Here is a 14,037-nt window from a genome sequence, read left to right on the forward strand (position 1 = left end):
AATATCCGGAAATTATTAAAATATTTAGAAAACTCATACGAATCTCCTGAAATATATAGACAAAAATTGTCATTTTGGGGTGTCATTCAATAAGGAAAATGCCAATCCTTCGCGCGATAAAAAAAAACGGCATTATCCCGTAATTTTGGAATCTGATGAAATAAGCTTCTCGCGCCTTAAACTAATGAAGAATTACTTTAGTTCAACAATTCTCGTAGATAGATTGAAACATTTGTTAATTCTTGCTATTGAGCGTGATCTATGTAGGAAATAGAATTTTTATGATATACTGTATGACTTCGCTACACGCAAGGCTCGTAAAGTTCGTGGGATAACTCTATCCGCAGAAATAAAAGAGTGATCTTTCCTTTACTTCTTCTTCTCGACCAAACTCTTGAGCGAAGAAGAGAATTATATATATATATATATATATATAGATAAGGGAAGCATAAGGCGATGTCTGAAATCATGAGAATAGAATTTAACAATTTATACCTACAGTTCTTTAAAAATTCCACTATAGTCAGAGAAGGAACTTTTGAAACTTTAAACAATTATTTATTGTACCTAACAAAACATGAACAAATCAAAATATTAATCAGTCAATTAATGGTAATTAATTATTTTGTTTGGTATCGAATAAGGAAAGAAAATGCTACTTATTGCCAGATGTGGCAATATATATGGAATTATTCCCCTTATGTTTTGTGCACGTTTGTTCTCACACTGGCCATCCTCGGATCAAGTTAGACATTTTGCATAATTATTCATAGTTGATGACAATAAATCAATCAATAAAAAAATTAACCAATTAATTATTTAATTAATGGTAATTAGCCTAATTATTTTTTTCATTAATATAAAAAGGGAGCTTATTCCTGCAATATTGAATAAAAATACTTTAAAACAAACAACAACAAGAGAAACAAAGCTTATAATAAGTGTAATTGTAATAATTCGTTTGGATCAGTTTGTAAAACGTTTTCCATGTTTCGGATGTTCCTTCAGAGTAGAAGATAGTTTATCTTACTAGTCCAAACCTTCCGCAAGACGACGGGGATGGGAGCGGGCAGGGTTTGAACCCGGGACCATCAATAAATCGAAACGACAGTCCAGCGCGCAAACCGCACGACCAGGCAGCCATCATGTAATGTAATTTGTAATAAATCTAAACTAACAATTTGAAATCTGTGAGATTATAAATATTTGTACCAATTGTTTTCGTTTACCGTAATTTCATGCTTTTAGCTTTCTCAATACGCTATGATCCTATCCCTTGCCTGGACCAGTTTGGGAAATGGGGAGAGGGGGAGAAAGGCATATCTGTGTCAATAACTTACCGTGATACCTTATTAAATGCATTTATATTTTATAATTTAAAAAAAAAGTTGTACAAATTGAATTTGAACTGGAGGGCTCAAGCCACTTTGGCTAATACACCAACCACTATGCCAGTGAAGTGCATCTGAAACAGGTTTTATAGTTATCTATTGTTAGTTTTAACATTTTAAGCAGCGACTTAGTTTTCGACACAATATATAACGGGGACTTATACCACCTTATCAGTCAAGTACAATTTCTTTCCCTTGTTCGAGATACCAAAAACAATAATTAGTTACCAATCCTTAATTAACTGATTGTTTATTTTATTTTTTAAATTGATTCTTGGTTTGTCAGGTAAAAGAAATAATTGCGCTCAATGTCAGCTTGATCTGAGATCGGGTGTGGTAGAAATAACGAGTACAAACTTTTTCTACCAGACAGACAGACAGAGTTGATAATAAGTTTTGTAAAAAAGTGAACGTAACAATGAAAGAATCTGTCCTGTGACTGTTCAACTGAGCTGTTTAGAGTTTCTTAGGACTACGAAGTAACACGAGTCTTATGCACGTACCTAGTGGGGATTAGGAAGCGAGTGCACTCAGCCATGGCGAGTGATTTTCGGGTAAAGAGACCCAGGTGTGTGCGTGGCCCTGGCTTCTCTGAGCTGGCATGTGTGCTCTGCAACCAGAGCAAAACAATATTTGCAAACCTTCCCCGCCCCCCGCTTGAATGGCAAGCTCCACAAGAATGTCTCAACTCTTAAGATATCTAGCCCTCTGTCACTTGTTCCTTTATACCCCTCCCCCCCCCCTCTCTATCTCACCACACAGTTTGGGACAGTGCTCATGGTGGCGCGGGGAGTGGGGGGGGGCAAGCACCTCTCCAGCTATGATTTATTTAACCTAGATCTCCATTACCTGTTACATGAGATAAGAAAATATGAAGGGTCTAGAATGCTAACAGTTCTCTATAGTGATCTATAGCAATAGAAATTTGGTGCTCAAATTTTGCAATACGTTTCACTTTCCTTCATCCATCCATTAGTCTGTTGGACCGTTGGGGCACCACACAAGATTCGTTCTTCGACCGTCTTACTCCATTCCCCCCTGTCTTTTGCCTTGGATAGAACCTCCTTCAATGGCAGGCCCGTCCATTCTTTAATGTTGTCTTCCCATCGCTTTCTCTGCCTCTTCATCTTTTTCCTGGTACTGTTCCCTGAAGGAAGGTATTTAAGAGCCCCGAAGACCTTGTGATATGGCCATTAAGTTTTAGTTTGCGTTTTTTGACAGTTGTTAGCAGGTCATCGTGGGTTGCGATCGCTATAATAACTTTGTCTCTAATTTCTTCATTGTGATGCGGTCTTTGAATGTGATACCTAGGATCTTTCTGTAGCATCTCAACTCCATTGCAAGGATCCTCCTCTCTAGTTCTGCAGTCAGCGTCCAAGACTCGCAAACATATAAGAATGTGGTCATGAGCAAGGAACGCATCAGCCTGATTTTGGTATCATCGGGACATAGAAACAAAGTGATGAAACCTACTATTAAATAACTTAATTTTCCTAATCTCTGGTCTATTGTTCCAACGGCTGTATTATTGTAGGCCCAACTAAATAAAGTTTTCAAATGACTAATTTTTTTATTCTAAAGCTTTTATTTTTTAATTATTTTTTTTTGCTTGCATATGAGAATTTCAATAAAGGAACACAATGATAACTACAAACAGTTCTGTGTAATTTTGAAACTGTAAGTTTATCTCGAAGAACTATAATATCTAGATTCAAATCTATACACGAACAAGAAAAACATACAAAATACTTTTAAAAAAAAAAAAAAAAAAAAAAAACGTATTTAAGCGTACGTGTATATCAGTTAGTTTGGATCAGTCATGTAATTAAATTTGCAATAAATCTAGACTAAATTTTTTTTTAAGTGAAAAAAAAACATAAAAAAAGGGAAAATCGAACTTTTGAGTTAAAGCCTCAGGCTTCTTAAGCAAACACGATAACCACTCTACTAGCGTAGAGTCTATGAACAAGGAAGATTGTAGAGTTATTTGTTGTTTCTTTAGACTGTTGAGATGGCAGCGTAATAAAAAGAAGACTAATTTAGCTTATCCCACCACCCCAGTCAAGTACTATTTCATTCCCTTGTTTGAGATACCAGTTAATTAACTAATTGGTTACTTTTTTTTATTGATACTTGTTTTGTCAGGTAAAAGAAATAATTGTGCAAAATTTCAGCTTGATCCGAGATTGGGTGTTGGTTTGTCAGAGAAATAACATCTACAAACTTTTGGCCAGACAGACACACCGACAGACAGACAGAGTGAGTTGATATAAGCTTTGTAAAAATGTCCATCACAGTTAATCTCAAAGATTAGCCTATCAACTGAAAGTTCTGCTCCTTAAGTATGGGTGAAAGTACAGATGTGATGATTCTGGGCAATAGAAGAGTTAGTAGGCATTTTTTTTTTTGAAGTGAACAACAAAAGGGAAAGATATTTTTCATGCTTTTGAGGAAAGTATAAGAATTTCGCAAGCACTTACATAAATAATATGCAGTAATACCACAGATGGAGCTCCTAATATGATAAAGAAAATATCTTGATTTGTTGGGATTTTCTGAAAATGTCTGAATTTGTTGGGATTTTCAATGAAGTTTTTTAAAACTGCATCATACATCAAGACATCCTCTGTAATACTGTCTTAAATATAGATAACCTTAAATATAAAACATAGTCCTTGATGTAATATTAAAGCTTGTAAATACTATTTGCTCCCAAAAGGTCACAGACTATTACAAGAGTTCCTTCATTCCATGCAATCTGAATACTCTGATGTGCTTTATTACATGAAATTAAAAAGGTTTAGAGCTGAAAATGAATTAGTGTGTATCTTCCATGACAAAAAAATTGTTCAGCGGAATATGGAATATTTGAAGACTTGATATGGTGGATTTTGTTCACAGATCTGTGTAACAGGAACGAATTAATAATTAAGAGGAGAAATTAATTTATTGATGATATCAGAGGCCACCTTAAAGATATCTAACAAAATGTACTATTTACAAATCAGCTAAAGATGACTTGCATTGTTCCACAAGTTTAAATTCACTGACTGTTGTCAAGGAAGACAATCTTATGTACTATAAAGAGACCTTGAACACTTCATGGGACATTAGAAATAAGATTTTAAGACTTTCGTGCTGTTGAAAAGAAAGATAGTTTCAATATGCCTTTTATATGATATAGATCTACTGATATTATACATATCTAGAATCTAACATAGTCTATATCTAGTAGCCTACTACTACTATACTTTAGTAGTCTAGATCTAGTAGCCTATTACTACTATACTTAAGTAGTCTAGATCTAGCTATAGTAGCTAAAGATCTGACTAGATAAAATGAATGGTGACTCCCCCCCCCCCAAGCCATATGTGTGTGTGTGTGTGTGTGTGGAGGTAATTGATCTTTACTACATTCCAACCCTCCTTCCTTTTGGAAGACGTTTATTTTACCCTAGAATAAGTTCTTCCTGGACTTAGTCAGGGGGTCTGTGAGCTACCTTAGTGGGGTCCAGAGCCAAGCACTATTTCTGGTACTTAAAACTAAAGAAAGCATATTCTGAGGTATTTACAGTGCATTATCATGCTATTAAAAATTTTAGTTCAAAAACCAATTCTGCTATTCACTGCACTTTGTTTAAACTCAAAACCCCTCTTGGCTACGCTCTTTAAATCTGGTGACTGTTGTATGCTTTAGTCTTATATTGAAGAGGGGGGTTTTATCGTAAACACAAAATCCCCCTTGGCTTCGCTCATGAAATTTGGTGACTACCATTTGCATTATTTTTTGTTTTACAGAGGAGGGGGATTTTAACCTCAAAACCCCATGGAGGGAGATTTTAAACTCAAAACCCCCCTTGGCTGCGCTGGGGCAAGTGAAGGTTTAACATTGAAATCTCACCTAAAATTAACAAAATTAAAGCAAAAAATCAGTCACAAAATTTCACACTCATCCTGAGGAAGGAGGGGTTCATTTCGTAGGAGGGGGGATTAGATCTAATTCTATATATTTATATAATATATAATTATATTCTCTAAGTGAAGTCTACTTTAAGTCTACATTTAAAAAGTAGAACTAAGTAAGAATAGTTTAAATTTAAAATATTTAAATGTTAAAATACTTTAATTAAAATTAATTCAATAATTGATAATTGAATTAATTGTAAGTAAACTTACATTAGTAACATTACTTACATTTACTTTAGTAATCATTTAATCATCATTTATTACTTGATGTAGAACTTTATGAACTTACATGACACAGTGACAGTCACAGTGACACTCACACTGAGTGTTACTCATACTGATACTGTACTGTACTTGGAAAGCGTTATAGTTAATTATTAATTCTCTCCTTTTGATTGATATTGATCTAGATCTATTCATAGATCTGGTCTAGGTCTAGTATCTAGAGTCATGATAGATCTATAGATCTAGATCTAATCATCTATAGATAGATACAGTCTTATGATAGATCAAGAGCTATCTATATATAGGGCCTAATATATTTTTGTAAACAAGCGCCTGTTTTGGAAATCTTCAATATAGAAGTCAAAACTAGCATTACTTATGCCAGGTTTTTTTTAAGAATGAGAATTCTAAGTTAAATGTCAATATTTGGAATATTGGTGGACGGTTTAAAAATAATAAGAATAATACATGTAGGCCTAGATATAGATCTATATTATTGACTATATCTAAAAAAAAAATAGTAATGCATACAAATTGCATACATAAATGCAGCTTTAGGGACCATAATTTGTAGTGAGAGAAAATGGTGAATGTAACGAAAATGATGGTGAATATAATGGAATAAGGGACTGTAGTGAGTTTAGTGACCAGGGCACGAACCCGTGACCTTCCGATAAATTTGTGTCTTTACTAGATCTAGTGCTGCCTTTAAATATGTTATAGTATTTAATTGTTTCAGCACTTATAGTTTGGATCGGATTTGTGGAACAGATACCGACTTCTTTGTAAAAGGGAAGTAACATAGTTTTTGCAAGCAGCGACTGGACCTTTTTTTTTTTTCATTATTTTTTTATTTTGATTTATTAATCATTTAAATGTATTTATTTTATAAGGTTGTTGTAACATATATTATTGGGCCAAGAGATCTGAAGACCTCTGCGGAGGCAGCTATTGATAAATTTCTGTAATTTTTTAGTAGCCTAATTGTCGTTACCATGGCCGGATTTGAGAGAGGGCAGTCGATGCTACTGTTCAAGGACTCCACAAAAAGAGTCCCCACAAATATAGAAAAGAAAATTCCAAATTTCGACGGGTAAACAACTTTTAATTTATTATTTTATCATTACAGATTTTTTTCCCGCATTTTTAGCGACATTATGGTTAACAACACTGTCATTGTTAAGAAGTCCAGTCCTTTCCTACCTAAAAAGACAACCGAAACACTTCCCAGTGTCGCCCCAGGTCTTTAATCCAGTTCTATGGTAGCACGAAGGAAGGCTCAATGTTCCAAACTTTCAGACAGCAATTATTTCTTTTACCTGACAACACAATAATCAATAAAAAAAATATATCAATTAGTTAATTAACTATTGGTAATTAATTATATTGTTTGGTATATCGAACATGGGAAAGAAATCATACTTGACTGGGGTGTGGTATAAGCTGAATTAGTCCCCTTTATAGATCGCTGCTTTAAAGTAAGTCTGAAACAATAGATAACCATACAATCTTCTTTTTTACATACGCACCTCTCTAGAAGAGAGGTTAGAATGTCGGCTTGAGAACGCTTGAGTCATGAGTTTGAATTCATTTTTTTTAATATATGCTTTAAAAAAAAAAAACGATTAAGCTAAAATTGATCCTTTCTTCCCCTTCTCTTGGTATGGCCGTCCCCGTAATATTGAATTAACTTGCTGTAGCAAAATAAAAAAATTAAAAAAATAACTGCTGCAATTGAATTCTGAGAATTTTAACGTGTATTATTTAAATTGAGCGTTGAGAAGTTTTTAATAGACATTCTGTAGGGTGATCTAACAGAAGGCAGCAGGGGCGGACTGGGTGTCAAAATTGGCCCGGGCATTTCTATGCAATGCGGCCCATAAATTATATGCCAAATGAGGAGCATTCAATCATATCTGTCCTCAAAAGCATTGTGTAAAGTTAATAATGTATTGAAATTATTTTGCTATATGAATAATTTATTAGATGATTGTGAAACTATTTGATAGGCACTATTACTAAATGAATAAAGTACAACACTTGGATTGGTGAATCTCATATTGTTAAAAAATCTATGCTCCCATACACTAGCGGATCCAGAACTTTGGAGTTGTGGGGGGGGGGGCGATTTTTTTCCAAACCCTAACACCAGGTAAATCCTAACCCCAGTGGCGTCACTAGGCAGATGCGGGGGGTGCGGGCCGCACCGAGTGACACCCACCCAAGTGTGAAAAATGCACTTTTCCAAAATGCAACTTTAAAAATAAATTACTGCCTCGAATGTCTCTCACAGTTTAGTATCAACATGTCCCAACCCTTTTTAATTTCATTCTATTTGACTTTATTATGTGTTGTAGACGCCAGGAGAAAGAGTTTCTGAGGCTCAGAAATGTAGAAAAACGCTTGGCGCCCGGGGCTTGGCCCCGGACAACTTTGTGTGAATTTAAGGCACTCCCCCAAACATCTTATCTGACCAGTTGAGTGGTGAACGTAACATTTTTTGTTACAATGTGTTGAAAAACACACATGCGTAATCCTCTCAAACGCCATTTGACGCATAAGGCTGCAAGTTTTCTCCACGGAAATCAGTCTAAGGCGACTTTCACAGCCACTTCTCAGCAGGTGGCCACGAAATTCAGGACTTTTACAAAAGTGTGACGCCAGGTTAGACGTGGACGGCCATGTTTTTTATTTCATCTTTTCGGCTTTCATGTTAAGTCTGATTTAAGTAAACGTGTTTCGTCTTGTCTAATGATATGTCTCACAAATGTCAATTGACGTTCAGTCGCCTCTTCCCTTAGACAGCGAATGCCTGTGTGCGAAAAGATTTCTCTATTGGTAACATTATCTCGGGAGGATTCGTTGGATCCTTATCAGCCATCTCTACTCAGTCTCTTTTCAACCTGCCACGCATCGAAGCGTAGATGGGCGTGGGGACAATGATTGTATTGAGTAGGTGGATTTTAATCTCCAGGCTAATTGATTTTTTGTTCAAATAGGCCCTACTTATTGAAAAACGGCCCCTGCTTTCCAATCCGACATGCAACATCATGAAGTATATCTCCATCAGTGCCTAAATAGGTTAACTCTACTATTTGTTCAAGATCTTTATGACCAATGTTGATCGGGAACTGGGTAACCTGCAACCTATATGTATAAATTTGAGGGCGTCTTTATCCGTCAGCTCGTTTATACATTTAATTGTATTTCAAAGTAATGCTATGTCTTCTGCATAATCCATCTTGGTTTGATTTACGCCATGGCAACCCGAATGCAGCCTGTTTAATGACATCGTCGATGGCTACAAGAAAGAGAAATGTGGATAAGATACACCCTAATCTCATATCCGTATCGATGTTGAGGAATTCCAGCGTCTGTTATGATACAACAGCTTGATTTGCTTGACTCTGGACAAATTGATACTCTTTTGCTATTCTCCAGAGTGATTCCGCTGGACGCTATCAAATTAATTTTTTTTTAAATCTACAAAACTTAATTTTTGTCCTTTGTTGGTATTCCAGGCTTTTTTGACGAAGTTTCGCAGGAAGTAAACCTGTTCAGTAAGTAAGCCTGTTCGGTGCTTGATTTGCCTTTTCGGAAAAAGCTGAGAAACAGTAGTGTAATTTAAGACCTTTTCCTTAAGAAGCTCTTGAATGATCTCTAGTAAAAAATATGTTCAACTCGAGGTTTCTCAATTCTATGATTGCACATTTTTAATTTATACAATAATATTTGATAAAATGTAAAAAAAAACAATGACATTTTAAAATAGAATCGAAAACCAATTTTCGAGTATAACCAATTTATTTATTAGCTTACAGTTTTATTATTCAACATAAAGAAAGTTGTTTGTTTTTTAGGGGAAATTTTTTGTTCGGAGGGGGGGGGTAGTGACACCCCGAGCTTACCGCACCGGGTGACACCGACCCTAGTGACGCCACTGACTAACCCTAAGCATAAATATAATACATATTAGAATTTGAAAAAAAAAAAGCAGTGTTTTTCAACCTTTGGCAAAAAAAAAAATGCCATGTTGATGCCTTTCTCTTGACAGCTAGGGGGTCTGGGGGAGCGCTGTAAGCGTTTTCTTGCATTCTTCACTGCAGAAACGCATTCTCCTGACATCTACAGATCTATATTCATCCTATTCAAAAAGCACCTTTTGAATAATGTTTTACTTGAAAAGTATACTAAAACGAATTTACAGGCCCTCTCTACATTGCAAATACAACCGATTTGTTCCTTGAAAAAATAAGATACCCCACATTATTAGATTAAGGCTTTGAGGATCACCGCCGAAAAAAAAATATTCGAACAACAATTAAAACAAAAAAAACAACAAAAAAAAGCCATGTTGAAGCCTTTCTTTTGACAGCTAGGTTGCCTGGCGTAGCGTTGAAAACTCTCTCATTGGGGTCAAAAGCTTTTTCTAGCATTATTCACTGCAGAAACGCATTCTCCTGACATCTTCAACTCATTATTCATCCTATTCAAAAAGCACCTTTCGAATGAAAAAAAAATATTCTAAAAAAAATATTTAAAAAAAAGCTAATTTGTGAAACATAAATGTTCAATGGGCATTTTTGTAACTTTATTTTGTTACAAAACTGTAATTCAAAACTCTAAACAAAAAAATTCGGAAGTGAAAGGAGAAATTAAGTGGGCCAATTAGATTCTATTCTAACTTTTTTTTTTACATTTCTAGGATTTATGTGCTTATTATGAGTTATAGTCTAAAAATATTTTATACAATAGAAAAATATCAGTAAGAATAAAGGTTGGAAAAAGATGACTAGGAAAATAATTTTTGGGTTCACAACTCATCTCAATTGTTACTCTTATAATGAAAAATTTCGTATGAATTTCAAATTTTCCAAAAGTCTTTCTCAAAATAACTAAGATAAATTCGTGTGCACTTACATAACCTCTGTCGCCATATTTGACTATTCTGTTTTAAAACGTCATGTTTTCGTCTGGAAAGGAGTGGGGGTGGTGGAGTGAAAACGTTACTTCAAATTTTCCAAAAGTCTTTCTCAAAATAACTAAGATAAATTCGTGTGCACTTACATAACCTCTGTCGCCATATTTGACTATTCTGTTTTAAAACGTCATGTTTTCGTCTGGAAAGGAGTGGGGGTGGTGGAGTGAAAACGTTACTCTTCGCTCCTTTTTATGATTTCAGCTAATGATTGCATTTGGCAATAAAGAATAAAGGGTGAGGCGACTCGATATAAGAATTTAATGTATTGTAATGACCATGTTTTGTAGTGACTCTATGGTTGCGCACCAGCGCACGAGGATGGACTAAATGAACGGGGAGAGAGGAAGAGGAAGTGAGAGGAGATTGGAACGGTTCTTGTTTTGGTGATCTATGTTGATTAAACTTTGTATTGTCTTTGTTCCCATACCTCGTTAAGTTGCCTCCTTTAAATGTTGTAACATTGGTGTAGAAGTGGGATTATAGGCGACTCAAAGAACGGGAGGTAAGTTAGTAATGGCTTCCCCTATTATGAAACAACTAGACCAACTCTTGATCAAAGAACTAAAACAAGAGCTTCGGTATCGAGGTCTAAAGCTTGGTGGTAGCAAGAAGACACTTACAGCTCGTCTCCGGCAAGCCCTGATTGAGGAAGAAGAAGACCCGGACAGTTATCAATTCGAAGTAGGGCCAGATATGACTGAACTCCTAGGTAAGATGCAGGAAAAGATGGAACTCCTAGGTAAGATGCAGGAAAAGATGGATACACTTGATATAGGGATTAGAACCATGCAGGACAAAATAGACACATTGGATTCAAGGATCAGGACTGAATTTGGTATCGGTTAACCAGAAAATAACCACGATGAACCAGAGAGTCGATGTGGTAGAAAAAGACATAGAAGAACTGAAAGTTCAAGTAAGAGAAGGGCTCAGCAAGGCGCCGGTGAGTAATACAGGATCAATGTTACCCGTATGGCTTGTAAAGATGAATACAGGATCAATGTTACCCGAAGGGCTTGTAAAGATGAAATCCCCTGTGTTTGATGGGTCCGTCTCCTGGTCAGTCTACAGAAGACAGTTTGAGGCAGCTGCTAAGGTCAACAAATGGGGCAGCGAGGAGGAAAAAGCGACCGCTCTAGTACTGGCCCTTAGAGGAAAGGCTTCCGAAGTACTCCAATCCATTCCAAACCAGCAGGATTATGCTGCTCTCGTCCAGGCTATGGAGCTTCGATACGGGGACGAGCACTTACAGGAAGTTTATAGGGTCCAGCTGAAGACCAGACAACAGCGGGTCAGTGAAACCCTACAAGAGCTAAAGACGGACATTGAACGACTTGCCCATCTGGCAGCACAAGAGTTCCTCGAAGTAATCGTCACTGATGCCTTCATCGATGCCGTTCGAGGTCCAGAGCTAAAAAAGGTTATTAGAGTTAGTGGCAAGCGTAAGGCCAGGAAGCCCTTGTGTACACTCTGTCCTATGAAGCCGCTAAGAACGCATCCATCAACAGTCATCATGGTCGGAGACTGGAAGTTCAGGAAGAAGATTTAACACAAGTAAGACGGATGACGGAGGTTCTTGAAGAGTATAAGCCAAGCAGGTCACAGGGAGCTCATCGTGCGACCAGGGTCCGTTGCTGGAACTGTGGTGAATCTGGGCATATACAAAGGATGTGTAGAAGAACACCTAATCAGCAAGAAGCGATTCAGCACAGATCAGAAAGGGGTGCATGGCCTGGAGCCAATGGCTATCAGGAAAACTAACATTCGTCGGATTCAAGGGGCAGAAACCGGCGATCCAGGAAATGGAAATCGGTTTCTCATAGACACTGGTGCTTCACGTTCATTCGGCCAAATGTCGCAAACAGAAATAATACTACAAATGTGAGCCTTTTCTCCCTGAAAACAGCCAGTGGAGAACTGATGCCATAAAAGGACTGGCGGACTTAGGATTTGAGCTCGGATGTCAGTCATTCGTGCATGAATTTTTGATAGCAAACATAACTGATGATTGCATTTTAGGTCTAGAGAACGGACATGAAAAGTCGGGAACGGCGCTAATCGAAGGAACGGAAGACAATTACGATGGAGTGACTGTAGGGAAAACGCTGGTCATGATAGGTAAAGATCATCAGAGAGTACCTGTCAGAATCATGAACCTTGGTTTGTGGGAGAAGCATCTACGAAGGGATAGTTACATTGCTAAATGCCATACAATCGACCTAATTAAGAATTGCAACATTAACAACGTTTCTTTTACGCCCACTGAATCGGTCAACCCTCAAATTACCAGGCTTTTGACAGAAACCAAGGCGAACCTATCTGAAGAGCAGTATAGCAAAGCCAAAGAGTTGATAATGAAATTTGCAGACATCTTTCGATCTGATGAGTCAGAATGCGGAAGAACAGACATGGTACAACATAGGATCTATACTGGAATAACTAGACCGATTCGGCAGCCACCACGCCGCCTTCCTCTCACAAAACAACAGGAGGCTACAGACCTGATAGAACAAATGAGACAGCAAAGGGTCATAGAGCCCTCTAATAGCCCTTGGTGTTCACCAATCGTCCTAGTAAAAAAAAAAAGGATGGATCCATGCGATTTTGTGTAGACTACAGAGCACTTAATGAAGTCACGCATAAAGATAGCTATCCACTCCCAAGAATAGACGATACCTTGGATACGCTTGCTGGATCACAGATTTTTTCTACTCTTGATCTAAAGAGCGGATACTGGCAGGTGGGAATGCATCCTGAGGATAAAGAGAAAACGGCTTTCTCTGCTGGCAACGGTCTTTGGCAGTTCACTGTGATGCCTTTTGGTCTCTGTAATGCTCCCGCCACTTTTGATAGATTGATGGAGCGAGTTTTACAGGGACTTCATTGGAACACATGTCTTGTATACCTGGATGACATTATAGTCACTGGTAGGATGTTTGAAGAGCATCTGGCAAATCTACATGAAGTTTTTGGACGGATCAGAAATGCGGGTATGAAAATCAATCCAAAGAAGTGCTCGTTTTTCAGGAAGAGTGTCAAATATCTTGGCCACATAGTATCAGGGGACGGCATTAGCACTGATCCCAACAAGACTGAGGCAGTAAATATAATATATTCCGTTATCGCCGGACCAGACATGCATGTATTTATAACCAACTTATATCTAGTCCACTAAATTCCTCATGAGCTCACTGCAATTATGTTTGGCTTCAATCTTGGTTTGATGACAGGTTAACATCTGGAAGCCGGTGCATTTCTGTCAACTTGTGGAGGTTTTTCCCATGGTGATGTGGAAAAACGGTCAGATTAATAAAGTTCCTTTGGACCTGTATACAATGGCGCCGAATACACGCCTCATCCGCAACGTGATGACTGGGTGATGTCCAGGAACATTGTTTGCATTGATTAGCCCAGCTTTAAGTATATAATGTTGGACATAATAACATTAGATCAACGAAAATTCACGCACATCTGT

This window comes from Biomphalaria glabrata, chromosome 11 (assembly GCF_947242115.1).
Source record: "Biomphalaria glabrata chromosome 11, xgBioGlab47.1, whole genome shotgun sequence".
Classification (NCBI taxonomy): Eukaryota; Metazoa; Mollusca; class Gastropoda; family Planorbidae; genus Biomphalaria; species Biomphalaria glabrata.